Source organism: Halictus rubicundus, chromosome 2, assembly GCF_050948215.1.
Source record: "Halictus rubicundus isolate RS-2024b chromosome 2, iyHalRubi1_principal, whole genome shotgun sequence".
NCBI classification, from domain to species: Eukaryota; Metazoa; Arthropoda; class Insecta; order Hymenoptera; family Halictidae; genus Halictus; species Halictus rubicundus.
The window spans coordinates 15,573,897-15,582,100 of NC_135150.1; the positions used below are offsets into that span (position 1 = coordinate 15,573,897).

General features: G+C 45.2%; 1 long non-coding RNA gene across 1 annotated transcript; it reads left to right on the forward strand.

The window, feature by feature from the left end:
• The first annotated feature begins 4,220 nt into the window (after nt 1-4,220).
• On the forward strand, nt 4,221-5,542 carry LOC143362667 (uncharacterized). The gene is made up of 3 exons (XR_013083680.1): nt 4,221-4,315; nt 4,849-4,975; nt 5,066-5,542. It is a non-coding gene; the product is annotated as an uncharacterized LOC143362667 (long non-coding RNA).
• The last annotated feature ends 2,662 nt before the right edge of the window (nt 5,543-8,204 follow it).

Sequence of the window (8,204 nt, forward strand, 5' to 3'; positions counted from 1 at the left end):
AGCGGAAAGGGCCGAGTTCGATTCGGAGGTTCCAGTACGTGGTCAGCGGACTCGGCCAGAGTTTGACGTACCAGTACGTCATCGGTTGCGAACGGGTTAATTGCGGGCATTGAGGGAGCTGGAAAGGGCGAGCGTTCCTCTCGCGCGAGGGTTGATCGTCGCGATTAATCATGGCTGCCGGTCACAATCGGCCGCAATCTGTATCTCGCATGCACCATGCTCGCCGCGATGCTCTCGAACGGAGCGTTCCGCTTCTCCGCTTATTAAAGACATTCAGGTCGGTGCCAGTAGTCGACCCGGCGTCGATTCATAACAAGAAATTAACAAGCGCGTGATGAATGACTCGCGCGATCTGCCTCGAGCTTTTCGACCACTCGCTCGCCTGCCCCGGGAGTTCGTGGAAACGACGAATTACGACGATAGCGGCGCTCCAATTAATCAGCGGGATTATATAACGGCGAACGTTCCGGCGGACCCCCCTCGGGAGATTGGCTACCCCCTCGATTCGGCGGAGATGAACTTCAACCTGTTAATCGGCCGATTTTTCAAGCCGCTCTGCCGAGGCCGCAACGAGAAAAAAAAAATAACTGGGCCGTGTTTCCGTAGGTTTTGACTTTATGGAAAAATTGTTTCCAACGAAGATACAATATTTATTACGAGAGTTGCATTCTACGATGATGGAGAATTTCTTGTTAGGTAGATTCAAGGTCATTCATGTTTCCTCTGAAATATCCTGTTTCGTCGAAAGAATAGCGTAAGTAACCAAATTACTGTGGGGGTACCAATCGCTGTTCCTATATTAATTACACTTATTTTTAAAGCACAATGAATACTAAAAGAGAGATATCAATTTTTTCTTTAAAATCAGTTAATATGTTAATTTAGGAGTTTAATATCTTTTTGAAAATTCATTACGCTTTAAAAATAAGTATAATTAACATAGGCACAGTAATAGGTAAGTAAGTAAGTAATTAATAAGTAAGTAATAAGTACGTAGGCTACAGACCCGACGTGCCTTGCAAACAAAGATGAAAGTGCCTTAGGATTTTTGAAAGTTCGTCAGGATTTTTATTTTGCCGAACATCGATCGGTAACATTTGTTACAAACCTAATGCGTTGTTCGTCGAGTTCCAGACCCGAGAGGTATAGACAAAAGGACATGTGCCACCGTGCTATTTCTCTGTAACATGATTAATCGCCTCCCCGATGACTCCATATCGGTAAAGTTGATCGGTTCCACCGGCTTTCTTGTAAATCTCTTCTCCGCCGCTAAAACACATAATTTCGCAATTAAGCGACCACAGCACGTAACGGTTTCAAGCTCACGGATCACAAAGCGAATCATTAATTACCGTAGCCCTTTCATCGCATTTCAGTGCAATTACCTATCCCAGCATTGTGGCTTTCTCTGTTCCAAGAAGCCGGGAATGCTCGTGACGAACGAATCAATCGGTCCAGTGCGCGACACTGTTCGAAAGGCTGTCGGCTGCGATGCGGCCACACCTACGATCCGCCCGGAAAAGCCTGTAGATCCCGAAGAAGTGGAAATCGAGATAAATCGGCGACCCGTTAGGCGTCACTGTAGTTAGCGATCGAGACGCGCGGCGATAATTCATCGACGCCGGGTGACGTTCTTCGATCCGTCTTCCAGCGGTTTCCTTTCTTCGGCGCACAATCGGTGGCAAGAACACAGGAGCACCGGTAGACAATGGCGAACGGGAAAGAGGAGGAGATCCCAGTCCCGGAGCTGAAGGAGAAAAATCTCCGGATGGAAGAAAAACGACCGATCGAGGCCGGCCACTCGAAGGTGCCATCGGACGCATTCACGAAAACCAAAACATCCATTCGAGAGTGGCCCCGAACGGGACAATGACGACCCCGTTGACCCGGCCCGACAATAGAGTCAGGCCGAGCCACTTGAAAGAGAGATGTCCATCGGCCCGAGATTGACCCACGGTCCAGATCGCCAGATAAATTTCGCATTTGTAAAAGATCGCCGAATCGACCGCGTGCGATGCACACGGGCCAGCACGGAAATCGGTTTGATTTTTCTCCCGGGCACAATGCTCGAACTTGGCTCCCTTTTTAGCTCGGTAATTGTCAAGCGATCCTGTTCGGTGGAGCTCCTCCGATGGCGGACACGACAGCCACTTTTCACCTGACAAACGACCAACGAATAGAGCACTCGCTAAACGCGGTTCCACGCCGCCTCGAGACCGGACAAAATATTATTCCGAACTACACCGGCGAGCACAACCGCGAGCATTATCCGCGGGCCCGATGCCTGCGATAATATTTTCTCTCGAAATAAAGGCCACTTACGATACACTTGCCTCGCCGTGTGTGGTCCGTGTCCTGGAGAGTCCTGCGCCGCACAAGGACACGGACCCGCGGCCTTTATCCCCGTCAATCCGCTCTTCTTGTTTCCTCCTTCCGTTTTTGCCCGCACTTCGACCATTAATGCCGGACTCGTAATATTAGGGATACCTATAAGTAATCAATTATTTGCAAAGAATTTGTTCTGCCTTTAGTTCTGTACCGATCGTTCGAGAGGAAACACGTATTCTTTTACAGTTTTTGATAAAGCAGCCTGTGTTCTAAATATTCTAAAAAATATAATTCTTTTTTTACAGCCCTGTAATAAAATGGCGGCGTCCGTACCTTCCGAGGATCATATTCGCCATTGCATACTTTTTCATTTTCATGCGGGATTTAATGCAAATTTCGTAGAGATCCATTTCTTAGCAGAATCGTTACCGGAGATGAAAAATGGATTCTTTATGATGACATAAAGCGTTTCAAGCAATGGCTTTCTGCAAATCAAACCGCAATATCAACCCCTAAACCTAGCTTATCACTTAGAAACGTGTTACTGTGCATTTGGTGGGACTGCCGTGGCATAATTCACTTTGAGTTGTTGAAACCTGGAGAAACAGTTACTGCTGAGTTGTATTGTCAACAATTACAACGGCTGTATTCAGATCTATTGAAAAAGAGGGCATCTCTAATCCACAGAAAAGGTGTAATACTGCAAATTGACAATGCCCTGCCCCATTCTCTGACTATCATCTTTTCAAATCTCTGGAGCATTATTTAAGAAATAAAACATTCACTTCCGTGGAAGATTTAAGGAGAAAATTTGCAGGAAAGATGGTAAACTGTCCTTGATGATTAAATTTACTACAAAGTTTGTTTTAGATTTCAAAATAATTGATCACTTATGGGCCCCCCTAATAAATCCGTTCAGAACATATAATTTTAATTTTGTTTTTTTAGTATACTATAGTACATTCCGCCAATGTCCCAAAAATGGGACAGGCTGTAATTTTTATATTTAAATAAGAACAATAACAATTACGGCAAAAATAGTTCCAGTTGGTTAATATGAATATCATTATACAGTTAATTTAATTTTCTTTTGTATTTTTGAATTGCGGCGGGTAATGGGTTGACACTAAACCTACCAGGCACAAAACATATAAAAGTGAAACGTCTTATAGAAGGGAAAAGATTGAATTTACATAAACTTTGAACGATTTTCATTATAATACGTACTTAAATAAAGAAGTGAATTCAGTAATTCCCTATGAAAACGTTTTTATAATTTCAACAATTGTGAAGTAGAAAACCGGTCATTTTGGTAGGTTTAGTGTTAAAAGCAAACAATGCATAAAAAACAGTGAAGATCTTCAAAAGTGAGCCATCTACAAAAATGTTCAGAACAAAAAACTCGAAGCTTTCGCAGAATCTCTTCTTCCCATTATTTTTAAAACACTGTAGCCATTACTATATAGGAGACGAACCTCTTTTAGTCTCTTGGTAGCTGACGATGAAGACATAAATTTGCATAAGCACTCTCAGCCCAATAATTACGGCAACACGGTAGCCCATCAGAGAACACACTAGAATAGATCGGCAAAAAATCGGCACAGATTCTCCGCCCATTTCGCAATGGGGATTTTGAGAAAGCCGAGTGGTTCGAGCGGTTCCAAAGCGATTGCGCAACAGAAAGGTTAATGGGATCGTCAGGTGTGGAAAGATCGTAGGCACGGGTCCGCAAAAATGACGCGGTTACGGGGAAATTCCCGAAGCTCATCGCGCGATACAATCTCGCGCGAATCTCGGTCCAATTACCGGATCGTCGTTACGGTTTTCGCGGCGCGGCGGCTGCGCATTAGCTGGCGCAAATCGCCGATGATTTTCCCGTGATTGTACCTGGACTGTGCACACGGTCTGCTTCGCGAAAGCGTGCGATATCTCTACGAAAATGGGGAAAAACTGCAATGTGGATCATGCAATTAACACTTCAGTTTCGGTGCACTGTACTTACCCTGCAGACTATTTCAAAATTTATTACTCGAAATGGGGTTACTAGAAAGGATACACTTTCACGCGTTTAGTTTCTAGAATTCGAAGCTAGCTATCAAAAAATATCAAAAAGTCTAAATCAGTGGCTCATGAAGGGGGCTCATCAGAAATGTTATTTTCTGTTTTAACACTAGAACTAGGCCCCCGTCGAAATGACAAATTCTAAATTTTCTTATTCAACGCTATTTTTACCATGGTTTCATGTATACTGATTTCGACTTTTTTTTACGTAGAAGTAATGTAAGTACAGTGAGGTCTCGATATGTGTCAACATCACGGGTCTCGCCAGTGTCGTGTATCGTCCAGGAGACATACCCGAGCCGTGTTTACACTCCTCTGCGTCCGAGGCCTCTCGAGCTTCGTCGCCCCGCGGTAGTGGGGATAACTCCGCGACATTTATCATCCAGGCCCCGGCGACATATACACAGAAATCACTGTATTCTCTAGTGTTGACACGAATTATGTTCGTTCACTGAACAGGTCGTCCTTTCAAGTACGTTTTCAAGGGACTGTGCGTTGGATCCTGCAGCATGAGATTCTGGGCCGATTGGCGTCGGTGTTCGCCAAGGGAACAACGATCGAGTGGAAACGGAATAAAAGTCAATCGGTCAGTGATTTAGCCAGGCTATAGGCGGCGCGCACGCGTTAACCTTAGCGCGAAATAACTCGCGTGTAACTCGTAACGCTCTGGCATTAGGCGCTGAGCAAAAGCGAGCTCGAGAGCCGGCTGGCCGCGATGTTAATTGGAATTACACATGTGTGGTCACACGCGGATGCCTGATCTTGAGAGGCGTCCTGGCCGGCCTGGGCATGATGTACACGCTCTGCGCAGCGCAGCGCGGCGCGGCGCGGTGGCGTCCAACCGAACAGACAAGGACGAGTCCTCCTCTCACTTGAAAGATCATCCTCGGCCAGGATACTCGCCGATGGTTCCTTTTACGGTTCAGATGCAACGCGCGATGCTAATGCGTCCGTTCCGCGACGGCTAGAGCCGTGTTTCCCGCGAGCTCGATTTATGGCAACGGAATCATTGTTCAGGATTTTTCGCCGATCAACTGTGTGACTCGCCAGCGATCGACAGCCACGTGCTGCGAGGAGCGCTAACTCCTGCAGTTTGTTCAACTGGATGTTTGGTCTTCAATAATTGGTAAAAAAGTTGCTCAAATTTTATTGCTTTGGGTCGCAATGTGAATACACTCGGTAATGTTCAATATCTTTTTTATCGATCAATAAAGTATAGGATAGGATACGGGACGACTATAAGTGGCTTCTTTTTTTTTTCAATTATAATTACGCACACTTGCAATAACGTACGGGGGTTAAGGACACACCTAGCACCTTAACACTAGGTTTACGGAGCACTAAAAATTTTACGTTACTTTATGAAAATAACATAGATATATCTATAAAAATTTGTAGCAATTTTCATTTTAATATATATCCATAGAAATCAATTTGTTAAATAATTCTTCGTGGATGCATCTCTACAATCTCAATATTCGTAGATTAAAAATATCAGAATCCGTCATTTTGACAGATCCCTTAGCACTCAAATGGCGACTGTAAAGCGCCGTAAAAAGTAGTTGTATCATCATAATATTTTTTACACTATTAAATTTGTTTGGAATTAATAAATTCACTTCAGTATTGTACGAGTAAATTGCACCATTTTCGTACGTATAACACGAAAAAGAATATATAGAATATTCTAGGTCGGAAGAAATGTTTCGTTCTGGAGTTAAAATAGCTTCGAGTTCAAAGGGTTACGAATGGCCCAGAAATTCCAGAAATTCTCCAAGCGAGTCGGGAACGTCTTCCCGGCGAGTTGCGGGAGACAAAGCGTTTCAGAAAATTGTCTAAACGCGGCGTCGTCCCCGGCGACGTTTAGCGGCGCGGAGATTTCAATGCACGGTGACGTGGGAGTAATTGCGACACACGGTGGTACACACGTACACAGAGACACGTGGCCCGACCTTGCGCTCGTCTTCCCTGTACGGCGCAATCGTATGCTTTGTGATCAATTACGCGATATCCAGTTTCGTCGCGCTCCTCGCCTAACGACATGGCCCAATTAAGGACGACGATTAATGCGTTCGCCGCTCGCGAGACCTTTTCCTCCCGCTGCGACCGCCTCTGACTCACCAGGCTTGTTGCTTGTTAGTTTATCCGTGGCATCGGTAACCGAGTTTTCTGGAATTCACACCGTCCCGCGAACAAGTTCTCCGCTCTGTCGCTCGATTATTTTCCTACCCTGAATCGTGTCGACCTCACTTTTTTGTTGTTCAGTCGTCTCTTAGAAGCAGGCTGCATCGGACAACAAAATTTAGCTACCGACAAAAAAAAAAAGAAAACTGGAGGCTACTATTTGCCTCGAGAAAATTTCTATTGTGACGGTCAACGTTCTATCCAAAAGATAAGAACAATTTTTCCGGGTGTAATAAGCTGGTTTTTGCGTTAACATATTCACCGTACCAAAGATTAGGAGCCATGTCGTGTAATCTACTCCACAGGCCTACAAAACTATGCAAGATCTTATGTTCCTTCCTGAAAGATTGTGGATTGTGTATATAATGTCACTATTACGTCCATTAAAAATTAAGTGAATGCAACTGATATGTACTTATTACATTACCTTCACATTAGTATAAGCTATACAGGCAGACTGTGGTAATCCAGACTGCTGAATAACCTCTTATCGGAGGTTACAACTGTACAATAAATAAAAGGGAGCTACAAAATGCAAGAAGGTTGAAGAACTGTATCTCACGTTCCAAATTTTCAATTATTATTTTGATGAATAAATTACTCTGATTTTAAAAGATTTTTGACGCAAAGTAAGTAGAATCTTTTTATCGAATTTCATTTAGACAACTAAGATAAGATTCTCCATTTATTTTTCCAATAGTTCATCTGACAGTCGTTAATCAAATTATTCAAAATTATTCAAACAGTTTTTCCAGTAGCCTATCAGCTCCCAGGAGATTCGAAGGAAGAGTTTCGCGAGCGCGCGTTGCAAAATGAATTTCCAACTCCGCAAGCCATATTTTCCAGAAAGTTTACGTGTGCCTGGTGGGCGAGATCCGAAGAAGATCGCGATCCACGGATCCGCGCGACCTTTCGCGGCCGGCTCGCTCGGAGTGCGTAAGAACGGCTGCCGCATCGGCCGGCAAATAATTATGAAAACACGGTGGAACGGAGAATAGGGTAGGCGCGACTGTTTCCACGATCGAGGGTAACCTTAATGTCCCGGCTGGTTACATAAGACTAGGTAGCTGCGAGCGGATGAGCCGCGTGATGAAATCCGCATCTCGCGAGAGCGATACCGTCCGAGCGGTCTTGTATCACCGGATGATCTTGAACTAACACCTTTCAGGGCATACTCCAGCATTTATTACGGACATGAGGTGTTCCAATAATTGCGCAAACGCCGCGGGATTGCCTGCATACGTGTCATCGGTAATCGCCTCGCGAGGAGCGCCCCTTCCTTCGAGTATTTCCCCTCGGGGTTCCCCCCGCCCCTCGTATCTGTGATCCGATCGACTATCGTCGCTGAAGTGCCCCCCTCCTCCCCTCTCCACCGCCATCCTTCGGGCCTGATGTTCGTTAAGAGACCCGAGTATCCCGCGACGATACGCGCTTCTATTTGCTCGTCCGCGGTGGCAGCTGGGTAGTAGGAGAAGATGAGAAAGGACGGGGACCACGCGGATCGAGCGATGCGACCGGAGGAGAAAAACCAGGTACAACCGATACTCTCCGCTGGTACTTGTCATTTCCAGCTGGCGGATACCACGCTCGTGTCTATTATGGTTAACGCGACGATAAATTACGCGAATGGG